This window comes from Palaemon carinicauda, chromosome 4 (genome assembly GCF_036898095.1).
Source record: "Palaemon carinicauda isolate YSFRI2023 chromosome 4, ASM3689809v2, whole genome shotgun sequence".
NCBI lineage: Eukaryota > Metazoa > Arthropoda > Malacostraca > Decapoda > Palaemonidae > Palaemon > Palaemon carinicauda.
Window position 1 is genome coordinate 88016430 of NC_090728.1, and position 17099 is coordinate 88033528.

The window sequence follows — 17099 nt, forward strand, 5'->3', positions numbered from 1 at the left end:
GTATGAAAATATATGGCTTATTTGAAATATGAAACACACGTTTAAATGTGCAAAATGTATCATTTATATATATATATATATATATATATATATATATATATATATATATATATATATATATATATATATATATATATATATACATATATATACACACATGCATACACACACACACACACACATATATATATATATATATATATATGTGTGTGTGTGTGTGTGTGTGTGTCTGTAGGTGTGTGTAAGTGAGTAAACGCTCTAAGGCAGTGATGGCAAAACTATGACAGGCGTGTCACTTGTGACATGCAAAGGGATTCTGACTGACACACTGGTGAAAATGAAAAGAGGAATCGGTTAACTGATGAAGCCAGCTCGGCCTGTGTAATGATAAAAAGACAAATTATAAACCTAAAATCAGAGAATTGGTATGGGGGGCGGGGTGGGTGCAGCATCACCAAAAGAAATAGATAAATAAAAAGGTAAATTTTCTCTTTATTTATATTTGCTTCATTATAAGTTATTATGTTTGATTTACTGATGTTAGTTTGTCTGTGTGATAATAATAATAATAATGATAATAATAATATTCATAAAAAAATTGTGAACCTGTAATGAAATAAATTTTTTACTTATTATATTAGTTTTATTATACATAATTACTGTATATAACTATCAATCATTATGCTATAATAATTGATTATGCCACCTTAGGTTGTGTAATAATAGAAAAGTATATATACCTAAGACAAAAAAAGTATTATGGTCGTGTTATACATAATTATTAATCATTTAGAAGTGACACGCAATGAGAAAAAAAATAATAGAATTTTTTTTTTCATTGACACACCAACTGAAAAGTCTAGCCATCACTGCTAGAAGGCAACTCATGAGCTTCCATTTGCTTCCTCCAGGGGAAAAGTGAGAAAAGGGTGAACTAAGTCTGGGAAAGTATGAAAAATAATAACCAAGTTGTGCGTAAAATGTTAGTCTTCATGACTCAGCCGTGGGAAAAGCGTTATTTACTCTGGCTTTAACAAACGCGCCTAATTAAATAGAAAGAACCGAGGTGTAATATGTGCTTAATGATGCTTTCTTTTCAAACGATGCTTTCGCCGTGATAATTTAAAATCATTCTACTTTATTACTTTTCCTCGTAAAAGGGAAACATATTCTCACACTTCAGCTAAACACAAAACAAACATAGTCGAATGACTGTTTTCAAATGACATAGATTTATTCTGCATTATTACACGTACAGATTGTCTGAAAACTGACAACATTGCACTAACGTACTCTCTCTTTCATCCCTATATACCAAAGGTTACTTTTCTTTCCATGTGACTACTAGCTACTAACAGGATTCTATAGAAATATTAAAGTGCACTATTGATTATGAACAAATATTCATAATGATAATGAAATAAAAGCACACACAACACTCGAAATCTGAGGAAACCTGGAAATATAGTAAATTATTAAAAATGTAAAAGATTACCCAAATACGGTAGTGGCAGTATGATGCGCAAGGGCGGAAAAGAATCGCCAATTACGCACGTAATGGTCACGATAAATACGCCAACAAAGTCACTTTCTCGGTAAACTCTTCATGAATGCGTGCATAAAACATATCAGGTGTTACCTATCTTCTTTCTTTCTTTCTTTCTTTCGTGAGAGAGAGAGAGAGAGAGAGAGAGAGAGAGAGAGAGAGAGAGAGAGAGAGAGAGATTCTCTTGGGGTTAAAAAAAACTTACTCTCTCTACCTGACCTCATTCTTCCATAGCAGGACTCAGGTCCGTATGCTAAGATAGAATGTCATTTGACCAAATTGCTCCCGGTTAGGTTAACATAAGAGCCAATATGTCGTTCAGATCAAGGCTTTTTATGGTAACAAAATCAATCACTAAAATAGTAACTGCTGGAGTATAACATGTAAAGAAACAGCAAGAAAATATGGAAGCAATCCATAACATATCTTTGCCTTAACTAGATATACCGCTATTGCAACTCTGCAGGTGGGGGAGAGGGGACGTAGAACGCCCATAGTTTCTCCTCAGTGATGCAAAATGCGTTCTTGCCGTACTGGAAGAGAGCCAAAGTACGCTGCCTGCCGGGTGGTGTGTCGCAAGTCAAAAGTGCACTTTTTACTTTGGTTCTTTCACTTTCACTCGGAATTCTTGAAAACCTTAGACTCATCTACTGAAATATAAAGGAAGAAATTGTATACAATTATACTGTACCAAGGCAGAGTATATCTAAAAAAAGACTAATAAGCAGTTCGCCATACGCACAGACACACACACACACACACACACACACACATATATATATATATATATATATATATATATATATATATATATATATATATATATATATATATATATATGTACGTATGTATATATATATATATATATATATATATATATATATATATATATATATACATATATATGTGTGTGTGTATATATATGTATATATATACACACACACACTAGTTATCAGTTTCATAGGGCGAAGAGAAACCGATGTACTCTAAGGATGGATGGATACCAGTTGCATTAATTAATCTGAAAGTGAAAGTGTGGCCGAATACCTTTTCTTGGGCAGATTATTTCCTTTCCCTTTCTCAAATAGTTTGTGTACAGAATACTCAATGTATATGTGGTCAGCATCTCGAGGAAGAAACCATGTGACAAATTCATAGCATATAATATAGTAGCCTACATGTGTGTAGAATATGAATACAATTACGTATAACCACTGACGATGAAACACATAAGTCTACTTAGATAAGCCATGATGTTTATTCAATGACGATTTAAACTACCAACTTGAAGGTAATGTCATAGTAGCCAACAGTTACGAATATAATTAGCATATTGTAGTGTAGGGAATAATTTGGGATTAATGGGATAGACAGGATGTAATTAGTATATTGTAGTGTGGGGAATATTTTGGGATTAATGGATAGATAGGATGTCTCTTCGGAGCTGGTCTAGCGTAGAGTAGATAATTTAATAATGTATTTTATTTATACATTTCATTTGTTTATTTAAGAGGTGAATAGCCAGCCCGTAAGGTGCATTCCTCTCATGTAGGTATAAGTTTGTTATGTAAATTACGTAAGACTTTCGTTGTTAAATTATATGTATTCTTCATTCAGGTCAGTATATGTAAATTTACGTTATTTTTAAGAATTAACTTTTGATTTCCCATATTTTTGTTACAAAGTCTTACGTAATTTTTTTAAGAGTGCTATATGATCCATATCAGATATGAACAAGGGCTCATGTAAGTCTTTTTTATAATTTTATAAGGTATTGCGTCGTGTTTGTGAGAAAATACGCAATTCTTATATTTGCCACATGTTTTTTAAGGCTCTCAAAAACTCCAGTGTTAGATTTTATCTTTTTTTTTTATTTCCGAGAATGGTGGGTGGGCGGAGAAGCTGAGAGAGAGAGTGTGTTGCCTGAAACCAAGGTTCGTCCCCTGAATTTTTATCTAGTTGATAACTCTGGCGCTAGACGCCGGCCCCCAAGCCACGAGAATAATCTATTAGAATATTCAAGAAGTTACTAAATTCATATATATGTGGCCCCCAGGGCTGCACAGCAGCAGAAGAGAAACAGCCATCCTGTGAAAGAGCCAAAATTCCCTCTCTCTCTAGTACCTATAGTGTGTCCTCACCAAAGTGACTGAGTTTAAATTACAACACATATTGAGCGTAATGTAGTGAAACGTTACAAAAGACGTTGAAGGAAATTTTAAATCTATTGTGTTGTGGTGAGTGTTGGTATTATGTGAATTTTTGTAACTGGCCCTGTGCAAGTAAGATACGTAAAGTTAGTAGGTTTATCAGTTACTGTATGTAAGTTCTTTAGGAGTTTAAGCATTAGAGTGTAATTTGTTCTTTTGTCCTAGTCTAAGGTCTTATTCAGATTTAATTTCAAGTATAGTGATTATATCATTTTCAGAGTGCAACATTTTTGTCTTAATCCAAGTTTTGCTCAGACTGAATATTTCAAGTGATTTATTCTTTTATGTAAATTCTTTCAAAGTGTTATAATTTTTATAGAATATATTTATTTTTGTACGAGTGTATTATTTCAATCACCAGTATTTTCACAGTACTCTCTCGTATCCCAGTTAAAGAATCAAAGTAAGAGGTGGTTTTAAATAGTTTTTAATAATAATTACTTAGTTTTGTTTGAGTGTACTTAAAAGACCTTTGGATATTCAGTGTTCTTATATATTTCTGTCTGGGAGTTATATAATTGTCTTAGAGTTCGGGTATTAATATTTTGAAGTGTAACAGACTTAATGTAAAAACAAACAGGCAAGTTTGGAACTCAAGAGATTGTGTAGCTTGTCAGCCGTAATATATATAATATTATATTTTGGTTCCCAGACACGGGACTATACTATAATACAGGGTGATCCAACCTTTTCCATGCCAAGGGCCACATTACCTGAAATCCTTGATGGCACGGGCCAAAAAATAAAATTAATATTAGAATTATAATTCCTGGTGCAGTAACTGAAGGGGAACACCTTCTCCCAAGGGGAGAGGATTCATTTCCTTTATATAAATGATTTTTTTTTTACCAAGTATGTAGATGCACTTGAAGAGTTTACACACCGTGTCATAAGATTTTCCCCTATACTTATTTGTATATAAGTATCTGGTAAAAATTACAAATTCAAAGCTTATATAGTTCTGTTAATATTTAACTTCAAATCATAATTAAAGTACTGTACATATGATATACAAAAGGAGAGAAAAAGATATAAACAACTCAGATACTAGTATTTAGTAATAATCATAAGATAAGGAAAATAAAACCTTTCACAGTTCTATTCCTGTTTAACTTCAAAATACTGTACAATCAAAGTAAATCAACAACCACAACCATATATATATATATATATATATATATATATATATATATATATATATATATATATATACATATATATATATATACCTTTTCTCAAATTCACAATATAACCCTTCAAGTTTTCCAAGAAAATAAGATGAGTATGTTCCATTATTTCTTTTCAATTCATGACAAGAAGTGTGTTAGATAATTCTTATTTAAGCATTCACTAAAAAGTTGCAACTTTTCACGGAGAGAATCAACAATTCCTACTAGCTGGGATACAATCTGTAATTTTCCTTGTTGTAGGTTCATGTTTAGACGTTCAGGTGGGCAGTCAATACTGTAAGAATTGCTTGGGAGCAAAGATTGTCTTTATCATGTAGCTGAATTTAGCACTGTTCCGAATGACTAATATTCTGATTTTATAGAAATGGTAGAGTATCTTCCCTTTAAAAAAAAAAAAAAAAAAAAAAAAAAAAAAACCTGCAATATTTTGCTTCATGAGGCCTCTTGGTAAAATTGCAGTGCAGTATGATGCAATGCACTCAATTTTTCTTTAAAAGACCAACTAACCCAACATTACTGCCAACTATAACTTCCATACTATCACTTTTCGTGCAGGAACACATTTTAAACCCTCCATATTCATTGACCACGGATTTAAGGGAAACACACACACACACACACACACACACACACACCCATATATATATATATATATATATATATATATATATATATAGAGAGAGAGAGAGAGAGAGAGAGAGAGAGAGAGAGAGAGAGAGAGAGAGAGAGAGAGAGATACATACATATATATAAATATATATACATATATATATATGTATATATATATGTATGTATATATGTGTGTATATGTATATATATATATATATATATATATATATATATATATATATATATATATATATATATATATATATATATATCAGAACCACTGCTATTATCATTCAGTGACAGCATCTTGACAAGTTCTTCGTGTACCACAAAATCTTCGCCAGTGGTGGTGGCAAGTACAAGTAACTAACTAGTATTACTTACACTAGTGCTGTCATCTAAATCCAGTAAAAAGTACTTGCGATGTACCTCCATGGAAACATGCTGATCAAATTCATTCACTCTTTTTACAACTCTTTGGTAAGAGAATGACACACTTTCAAATTTCTTTACTACCGGGTAATTTTTCTTCCGCTAACTCTTGTCCTTTTTTTTTACTGCACATTGCTTTATTAATTTTCCACTCTTAAAAGATTTTCTATTTCTTATAAGCACCAAAGTAACTTTTTATAATGCAGTAAGACTACCTGTTTGTGGTTTTCAGAAGTTATGTAGCCCATGCATTTGCTGTTGATGTTTGCCCATCAAGATATTCTATATACCACTTCGGGATTTTACCACAGATTGAACATACTTTTCCTTGTGCAATGTCTCACAATGCCTTCCAACATATTCCTTAAGAATAGAACCTCTTTTATGCCACACAATATTCTTCTTCCCATTTCATATCATATGCGCTGTTCATATCAGAGCACTTTCATTTCTTATTTTGACTCAATATGGAAAGACGTTATGAACAATAGTGCAAAACAGAGGCAGGCTGAAAACTATTCGAAACATCAGGGGTTCCATCCCCATTTTATTCACGGGGTTTTCATTAATCTTGTTACATTTATATTGGTTATTGTTATCGTTATTACTCTATCTACCGTCAAAAGTAAATTAAACATTGGTATTGAACGCATGGTTTGGAGAGAGAGAGAGAGAGAGAGAGAGAGAGAGAGAGAGAGAGAGAGAGAGAGAGAGAGAGAGAGAGAGAGAGAGTATTGAAATTCTACTGAAATGTGTATTTTTAATCTTATTTCATCATTTATAATTTTTTTATTTATTTAGTATTCAGGAGAGTTCATTTTAGGGCCAGTAAGGTTTCGACACATTAAATTACACTGCATAATTAGGTCAGTGTTGGAGGACCACAAAAAATCCCCTCGCGGGCCACATTTGGCCCGCGGGCCTGTAGTTGGACCACCCTGCTATAATATATATATATGTATATATGTATATATATATATATATATATATATATATATATATATATATATATATATATATATATATATATATATATATTCAGGAAGAACAAAGAGGTTAGAAGAGAAGGCTTAGGAATGATATTGACACCGAGAGCCATTAATAAAGAGAAAAGGATGACTCTGAGAAATGTAAAAAGCCATAGAGGTGCAGATCTTGGTAGTGATCACCAACTCATTGACATACTGAAATTAAAACAGAAAACACCAACCAGAAATGTAGATAGAATACCTAAGTTTGATACAACTAAGCTTCTAGAAGATGAACACAGAGAAACATTTGCTATTAAATGTAGGAATCGATTTGCAGTCTTAGAGACTTAAAGAGAAGAAGAGCACAAAGTTGATTAAGAATAGTGTGACATTAAAAACACATATCAGTCAGTTGGTAGGGAAATTTTGGGACATCCAGTTACAAGGAGGAAACCATGGCTATCAAATGATACTTTGGGTACTATAAAAAGAAGATAAATACAGAAATTGATTGTTGAAAGTTTCCGAAGAAGTAATTAAAACTACTTGGTATGGCAGGCTAAGTATTCCAGTATTAATAGTGATGCCAATAACTGGAATGACTGGAGAGTATACTTAGACAGGAAAGTAGATGAGAATGACAAAGCTATGAATTCAGGGAGTGGTTATGGTGTAAGAATTGTTCATAGAATTATTAATGAAAGAAGAAGCATATACCCATCAAAAAGAGAGATGGATCTGATATAACAACAGAAGATGAAGAAAGGCACCGTTGGATGGAACACTTTAGTGAGGTCAGGAATAGGAGATGTGAAGAGAATAATTTGATTGATATACCTGAAGCTGATGAACACCATTAATGAATTCAGTATTTTCGAAGTCGAAGCTATTATTAAAAACTCAAGAGATAGAAAGACCCTGGATATGATGGAATAACTGCCGAGATGATTTTGGCTGAAAATGAAGTGACTCCCAGGATACTTACAAGATTATTTGGTGAATGTGGCACGAAGAGGCAAGATCTGATGAATGGGAGCTAGGAGTGTTGTTGGAAAAAAAAAAATCTGACTGATTACAATAATTACAGAGGCTTCACGCCTACATCAGTTGTCATGAAAATATATATCATGCTCATCCTAAAGAGACTAGAGAGAAAGATTGATGAAAATCTGAGAGATGAACAAGCAGGAATTAGAAAGGATAGAAGTTTGAATTGACCAAATTTTCATTACAATACATGTATACAGCAATGTGCAGAATATAGAAATCCACTTTTAATGGCATTTGTGGACTATGAAAAAGCCTTTGATAGTGTGCACCAGCCAATTTTGTGGAGAGTCCTGTATTATTATGGAGTTCCTTTTATTTATGTAAATTTGATTAAATCTGTTCATGAGCATTGCAAGTGCAAAATTAATGTTAATGGAGTCCTATCAAGTGGATTTCCAGTGCACAGTGGAGTACTCCAAGGGAATATGTTGTCCTCTATGTAGTTTATCCTCCTCATGGATTTTGTAATGCATAGAACAGTTGGGGATGGTGGAGAAGGATTGGACTGGATTAGTAACAGAAAATTAGCAGACCTAGAGAATGCTGATGAGGCTTTCCTTATTAGCAAAATGCCAAAGGACTTGCAAAGTTTGCTCACCAGAATGCATGAAATATCACACGATGTTGGGCTCAAGATAAATAGAAGAAAGATAGGGAAGAGGAGAACAGAATATGTAATGGAAATAGGAAATATCATTGGAAGGAAAAAGGATTAACCCTTTTACCCCCGCCATAAGGTTAAATTTCGAAAGGGTTAATAAGGTGGAATCCTCTAAATATTTGGGAACTATGATCGCCAATACAGGGTCTTTAAAATTGGAGTTTAATGAAAGATTGAAAAAGGCAAATCAGACAATAGATAGGTTAAGAAGAATTTGGAAGTCAAATTGCCTGAAATTACATATAAAAATGACAAATTTTAAGTAATTTGCATTTTTCCTAGCTATTCTTATGAGGAACTTCCTTAGGAGATCTGGGGCGTTAGTCCCCTTACTGAACAGAATTTTCTGTTAGGCGTCCTCAGTTCTCCCCCCATACCGTATATCTGGCAGTACCCCCAATCCCTACTCTCACTCAGTCCGGGTCAAGGTCTGGCATAATCGCCAGTACAAATCTGAAGAAATTTTCTTAACTTCCACCCATGAAACATGAGGAGACGGATAGGCAAGCAGTGAAACGGAAGTTCCTCGTAAGTAGAGCTAGGAAAAATACAAATTACTTAAAATTTGTCATTCATTCCGTTGCGATATACTTACTCGGAACTTCCTTAGGAGACTCATACTTAGGCGGTGGGAATGGGAAACAGGTGGAAAGGGGTAAAAATGACTAAGGAGGCCAACGGAAACAATAAGATATTACCCACCAAACAAGAACACCTTCCCTACAGGGATGCAGACTAGGTTCATAACACTCACCATTCCCGTCCGATGCTTCATCATGTACTCTGCAGAAGGGCTTTAAGAGGAGAGAGGGGATAGGGAATATTACACACTACCACACAACCATTCAGCACGGAGCACAAGGGTTCCAGTCGTCGTTAAACCCGTTGTTGTGCAGCCACGACAGAGCCAATTTTGAAGACACTGAGTGACCTGACTGTGCAGTCCTGCAGATAATGTGAAGTGAATGTAGACTGGCGTTTCCAGACTCCTGCTTTCAGTACCTGACCGACTGCCATGTTTTTGGAAAACACGAAAGAGATTCCAATGCCTCAAATTTCGTGGGGGTTCGTAGATTTGAGAGGGTCGACTCCTGCCGCCCCATAGGCCCTCCTGATTGTCTCTCTTAACCCGAACAACACTGCATTCTTGGACACTGGTTTCTTCGCCTTGCTAGTGGAGACAAACAGGCTCTTGATAGCTGGCCTCGGCCTAGCTGTTCTGGTCAGGTATTTCCTCAGGAGTCAAATCCGGCACAGAAGCAGGTCTTTTTCAAGGTCCAACTTAGAAATGCAGGGGACCAAAAACTCCTGGAACCATGGATCAACTACTGCAGAGTTCTGGGTCTTAGCTACAAAGGATGGGACAAACTTGAATGTCATTTCCTTCCAGCACCTCGTGTGAGAAACCTCGTAGGATAGGTCATGTATCTCACTTACCCTTTTGGCTCAGGCGAGTGCCAAAAGGAACACTGTCTTCAGCATTAAGTATCTGTCCAGGACATCCTTGAGTGGCTCGAAAGGGGTCCCTTCAGGAACTCCAACATCCTAAACAGGTCCCACTCTGGGGGCTTCAGGGGCTGTGGGGGACAAGCCTGCTCAAAGCTCTTGATGAGCATGGTCATCCAACCTGAGGTGCAGCAGGAAGTCAGCTATCTGCGGGATGAATGCTTTGAGGGGCCTTACGTCTTTCTTCTGGCTCCACTTCCCAAACAAGGCCCACTTTGCTTGGTAAATGGCTCCCAACAACGATCTCAGAATGCCCGTCATCTGTGACGCTACCCTCTGAGAGAAGCCCTCCCGACTCAGGAGACACTGGATAACCTCCACCCATGAAGGGAGAGGTTTTCCAGCCCATCATGAAACCTCATGAAGTGGGGCTGCCTTAAGCGGTTTTCCCTGAAAGGAAGAGGCCATGGTTCTTTACCTGCTAGTATCAGCAGGTCCAGAAACCACTCTCTGTCTGGCCACCACAGAGCCACTAGGGTAAGCTTTGTTCCTTTTGCTTCCCTCAACCTGTTTAAAACTTGATGGAGTAGGCTGAAAGGGGCGAAGGTGTAGGCATCTAGGCCATCCCAGGGGTGCTGGAAGGCATCCTCCATGACTGCTGTCTGGTCTGGCACCGGAGAACAGAACACGGGGAGCTTGGTATTGACTCTTGTTCCAAATAGATCTAGGGAAAGGAGTCCCACATATTTATCAGGTTACTTGCCACGTCCTGGTGTAGGGGCTGCTCTGTACATAGGACCTGATCTCTTCTGCTTAGGCCATCTGCCACATTCCTTTTCCCTAGGATGAGCCTCGCTGTCACTGACTACCCTCTCTCTGCAGCCCATTCCAGGTTCTCTAAGGTCACAGTGCACAGTGCCCAAGACTTGAGGTCCCCTTGCTTGATGATGTATGCAACCACCATAGCATTGTTGCACACGAGGGCTACCGCCCTTCCTTGTAATAGACCTGCCAATGACTGGAGTGCTCTCTGGACCACCCGAAGTTCCAGCTCATTGATGTGGAGAGCCCTCTCTTCGGGGGTCCAGGTTCCTGACTGGGTCTCCTGGAGTAGGAGTGCTCCCCATCCCTCCTTGAAAGCGTCCGTATATAGGAGCAGCCCCGAAGGAGGATCCCTCAGTGACACGCCTTTCTGGTTGTTGGCCCTTTACGTCCACCACAGAAGTGCCTCCTCCATTGACTGGGATGGGGGGAATTTGTTGGTTGAGCCCTCCTTGGACTTCAGGTCCCAATAGACTGGGCAGATCTTGAGCCTGCGATGCAGCACCAGCTTCTCCAGGGACACTAGGTGTCCCACTAGTCTCTGCCAACCACCCCTCAGAAATGGTGCAGTGACCTCATCTAGGCGGTGGAGAAGTTCCTTGGTGGGGAATGTCTTGGCTTCCACTGTGCATATTTCCATCACCAGGTACGCCATTCTCATTGACGGGGACATCTGAAATTTCTCTCAATTAAAGACGACCCCCAGCTCCTCGCCGAATGACAGGAGCTCGTCCCTCTGTTTCATCAAGACTTCCCCTGAGAAGGAAAGAAGAAACCAGTCGTCCAGGTACCGCAGGAGTCTGATGCCCCTCTTGTGAGCCAACTGGGAGACGAGGCGAAGACTCTGGTCAAGACCTGCGGTGCCGTAAACAACCCGAAGCAGAGGGACTGGAACTGGAGGATGTCATTCCCCCACTTGACTCTAAGGAACTTCCTGCTGGATGGATGTACCAGGATCTGGAAATATGCATCCTTCAGGTCCAAGGACAGCAGGTAATCCCTTTCTCTGATGGCTGCCAGGACAGTCCAGGGTGTCTCCATTCTGAAGGATGTCCTGTGGATGAACGCATTGAGGAAGGAGAGGTCTATCACCTCCTCTTCCAGAGCTCTCCTCCATAGCTGATCCTTCAGCTGGAGGTAGGGGGCATCCCGCCCTCTGATGAGCGGGAGAAAGTCGCCCTGGAAGGGGATACGGTAGCCTTCCCTCAGAACTTGAGCTATCTAAGGGTTAACCCCGTATTTTGCCCATTTCCACCACTTCTGTGAGAGGCAACCCACAATCTATGGAATCTGAAGGGACGGAGAGCCTCTCTTCCTATCTTTTCCGGGAGAAATAACCTAAGCGGGGTCATTGGCTAATGGAGGGTTTGGTGTGGGAGGAGGTGACAGCGGAGGGGGCCCCTGAGAAGGGCCGTGTTGCTGACGTCCTTCAACTCGTCGAACGTTCTGCCTGGAGCTGAGCGGGTTGAGACCAGAACGACGGCCTAGGGCAGGAGTCTCTGGGGCGAGGGCCGGCCGGCTCCCCAGTGGTGGCCCTGTGAAGAATGACGACATCTTAGTTAGCCCTCCACCACTTCTCGAGGGTGTCAGCAACTAGGTCCTCTGGGAAGAGGGACTCTGGAGAGTTCCTGATAAGATGGGTTTTCCTATCTGGAATGTTCTTGGGAAGCCAGGTCAGGATGGAGTCTCTACAGTGCAGGATCCAGTTTGCCCACTGGGTGAGAGCCTGAGCAGAGAGGAAGCTGACTGCCTTGCCCCCCGTACCCCAACAACTCCTGCAGCTGGTCTCTGTCGACGTACGTCTCGACGGGGCGGCTGGTGAAAGCCGAAACGGCCCTTGTCCAGATGTCCAACCAGGAGGCTACGTATGAGACCGGCAGCACCACAGCCTCCACTGAGAGAGCCTCCTGACCGGAGAACGAGAGCCCCATGATAACAGCTTCTCCTCTGCAACATTGGGGCCAACTCAGTAAAGTTATCCTCAACTGCAGAAATCTCTACGAGACACCGTCCGGGGCATAGAACCTTCTGTGGTGGACCTTCAGGGGAGGAAGAAGCTTGAAGGAGCTGTGGGCTCTGAATGAGTTCTTAGGGCATGAAACCACTTCGTCCAGGTTTGCGACGTCTCTGAAGACTGGTCTCAACTAGGGACCGTCTTCCGGGGCACCCAGGAACATCTCCACCTCATTGTCACCTTACAGAGCAGACAGAGGGCAGACATGGGAAGACCAACCTGACTCCTCATTAGGGCGATAACACAGCTGAAAGAGGAAGACTCGGCCGATGCACCTTGATCCAAAGACGATTTCAGTGGGTCTCTGTGAGGGGGAACGGTGACGACGGGATGGCCTTACTGATGGCGTACAATTATCCCCGCTGGAGCCCCTGGACCAAACGTCAATGCGAGGGTCATCGCTCAGCCTTAAAGGTAGGTCTATTCTGGAGTGAGGGGAAACTGCAGAGGTGATCCTTTCCAAGGCGACCGGGGCCTAACGGTCATGAGAGAGAGATCCTGCAGGTCGCATGGGAACACTGAGAGCCACACTGCTTGGTCGGGGTCCTGCTCCATCAGTGCTTGTTTTTACCCGAAGGCGGCCTGCTCTTGCAGGCGTGTCTCAAGGCGGATCTATGGCGATTCCTGTCCTTGCGACTGGTCCTTGCCCGATGGCTCTTGAAGGGTGAGACTATCTCTACGAACGGTGACCTGGACCTACGCCTCTTCCGGCCACAGTCCTCCGTCCTGTCTCGACGAGGAGAAGAGAGGTCCCTAGACCTCTAGGCTGAGATCACTTCTGTGACGTGCCTCCCTACCCTTAACAATAACCCTGGCTGGCCAAGTACAGACCAGAACAACTGAGGATCCCTGTGAGGAGACCTGAAGGGGATGATGGGGGTGCCTGTCCAGAAGGCCACCCGGGAAACGGTCTGGGCATTCATGTGGCCCATCAAGACAGACAAGATGACTAGTAGGCCTACAAGGTCCAACGAGGGCGAGGTAGCAGGCACGAGCACGTGGTCAGTCACGGGCTCCGAGGACGAGGGAGAACAAGCGGTAGCAGCCATCTTGGTTGACACTTCTCTAGAGAGCAACCCTTTAAGGCCTAAAAGTTCCCAAGTGACATCCAAACTCTCTGGAACGGATGGCTTTTGGGAGGCCGAAGGCTGCGAGGTCGACATAGTTCCTCCTGTCGAAGGAGAATCAGCCATTCCCTTGGGCAAATCAGGGTTAACAGAAGGAACGGAAGGTCTCCTCAACGATGATGCCCTTGACGATGACCCAGAACCCCTACTTCCCCTCCAAGGAGCTCGGTCTTTCTTGGACTTCCTCTTCTTCATCATAGACATCAGAGTCCATTGCCAGTCAGGCCACACAACGCAATCCAGAGAGGTGTCATCACGGACACACACTCAACCACGACATGAAGTGTACAAAGAGTGAGGATCTATCTCCCCGTGTAAGAGAAAAGCCCCACAGGACTTATCACAAACACCCGGACAACAAGGTTTCACACACTCAGGCTCCATGCTGAATGGAAAGCAAGTAATATGCTGAATGGAAAGCAAGTAACACAACCACAAACGCAACGTGCAAAGGAAACGCAGAGCAAAACTCAAAGTAAACACTGGCCAGATACGGGATGAAAAATGCACGACCTCTCGAGAAGTTGACCAGATTCATACTGGTGATTATGCCCGGCCTTGACCCAGACCGGGTGAGTGTAGGGATTTTGGATACTGCCAGATGTACGGTATGGGGGGAGAACTGGGGAGGTCTAACAGAAAATCATGGTCGGTACAGGCACTAACATCCCAGATCTCCTAAGGAAGTTCCGAGTAAGTATATCGCAACGGAATAAATCAAGCTGTACATCAGTCTAGTGAGATTGGTGTTACTGTATGGACATGAGTCGTGGTATGACACTTAGAAGTGTACATGGTTATACATTACTCGTCTACCTTTCCGTAACCAGACATACTGTATATAGGCACTGCCTTCCTTTCTTTCCGATCAAAGGTCTTAGTTTTTTAGAAGTACTTGGACCGAAATCTTCTTATAAGCAAATCTGTTCCCTAGAAGGGAACATCCAATATATACTTATTATTATTATTATTATTATTATTATTATTATTATTTTCATTATTATTATTATTAGTTAAGCTACAACACCAGATGGAAAAGCATGATGCAATAAGCCCAAGGGCTCCATCAGGGAAAAAGAGCCCAGTGAGGAAAGGAAATAAGGAAATAAACGATATAAGAAGTCATGAAAATTGAAATAAAATATTTTAAAAACATTAACATCATTAAAACCAATATTTGATTTATAAACTATAAAAGGACATATGTAAGCCTGTTCAACTTATAAACATTTGCTGTGAGTTTGAACTTTTGAAGTTCTACTGATTCAACTACCCGATTAGGAAGATCATTCCACAACTTGGTCACAGCTGGAATAAAACTTCTATAGTACTGTGCCAGTTTTACCGATTAGAGACGAAGAACTACGTTTTTCATTATTTTTAAGAAAGAGGAATCTCGGTTACAAACGTTTTCCAACCGAGTTGCGGACACGACTTTAATTCGGGCTACGCCCGTATGCTTGTCCTGCTTACAGGTCTGTGTAATTGGTCCATAGATAGACTTATGCACGTATTACCCATCCAACAATAGATTGAAGATACATCTCAATCTTATCCTTTGGGAGTAGTTGGTTGCGTTCGGTAGTTACCGACCGGTCTCTTATCCGGAAGGCAATCTCTAAAGAGTCACTGTGATAGAATAAGTAATACTGGCTACCTGTTTACCGATTTATATCTCTATTACTTGGACAATCCCACTAGATTGGTGGCAGTTGGAGGGAGAACAGGATTCCCCCCCCACCCCTTCATAGCAGAAGTATGCCAGTAGTTGCACATCTTGACATCATCTTGAGATGTTTTGTTGTTCTCGCTAGTCAATCTCCTGACCCCTTGGTACGAACCGCAGATGGTAGGTGGCAGACGTGCAAAGATGCCAGTCTTCTACCCAACCCCCTCTGAAACTGATGCTTTTTTCGGATGCATTAAAAGAAGGGGGGGGGGCATATGCCGCACCAATCCATCTTCGTCCTTTGGCCCGAATCAGAAAGGTACCAGCATGCAGCTCTCTTACAGAACCATCTAGCATTAGAAATACTCAGATGGACAAAAGACAGCTAGGTGTCCCCTTCCACTTGTGTCATTATTGGCAACAGGAATGTGATTGCAAACAATCTGAGCAAGGCGACTCAGATAGTGGGCTCCGAGTGTCTTTGAATCATCTAGTATTCAACAAAGTCTTAACTTTGTGGGGTTTCTCGAGTGTGGACCTGTTCACAACAGCCCTGAACTTCAGGCTCCCGCTCGACCGTTCCCCAGTCCCGGACCCCCAGGCTCTCGAGCAAGATGTATTCCAACAACGGTGGGACAGTTTAGTTGTGTACACATTTCTGGTGAGAAAGTCCTCAACCAAGTCACAATAAGCAAAACTTGTCATGAGTCCAATAGCTCCACTATGGTATCCCACAGAATGGTTCCCAGACCCTCTGTAACTTCTGAGGGAACTTCCTCCACGACACATTCTACTAAAACAGCCACATGCCAACATCTTCCACAAAGCCGTAGCTTCACTTCGACTTCATGCCTCGAAACTGTCCAACACCTCCTCTCTCAGCGAGGCTTTTCATTACGAGTAGTGGAAAGGATGTCTAGACACCTCAGATGCTTTTTATTGTCAGTCTTCCAGGCGAAGTGGTCAGTCTTTTGTGACTGATGTTGTGGAAGGGGTATCACTCCCCTTGATGCCTCCACTCATACAAAGTTTTGAGATGACTTGTCCCCCATCGGAACTTAGACCTCCTCCTTTGGACGCAGTTCAGGTCCTTCAGTCTGTGAAGGTCCCTCTCTACGAACCTTTATGCCAGGCAACAGATCGCCTCCTTACATGGAAGGCGGTTTTTCCACTCTACTTGTCTTTGGCCAAGAGAGTTTGTGAGTTGCATGATCCATCTTCTGATGTCTCCTACTCTAGGAGATGGTGTGCAGTAATTCTCAGCCTCGTCCCTGAGTTTATTGCTAAAACTCAAAATCCAGGTGTGCTTTACCCTAGATTCGGCCCATTCCGGATCGAAAGTCTTTGTTCTG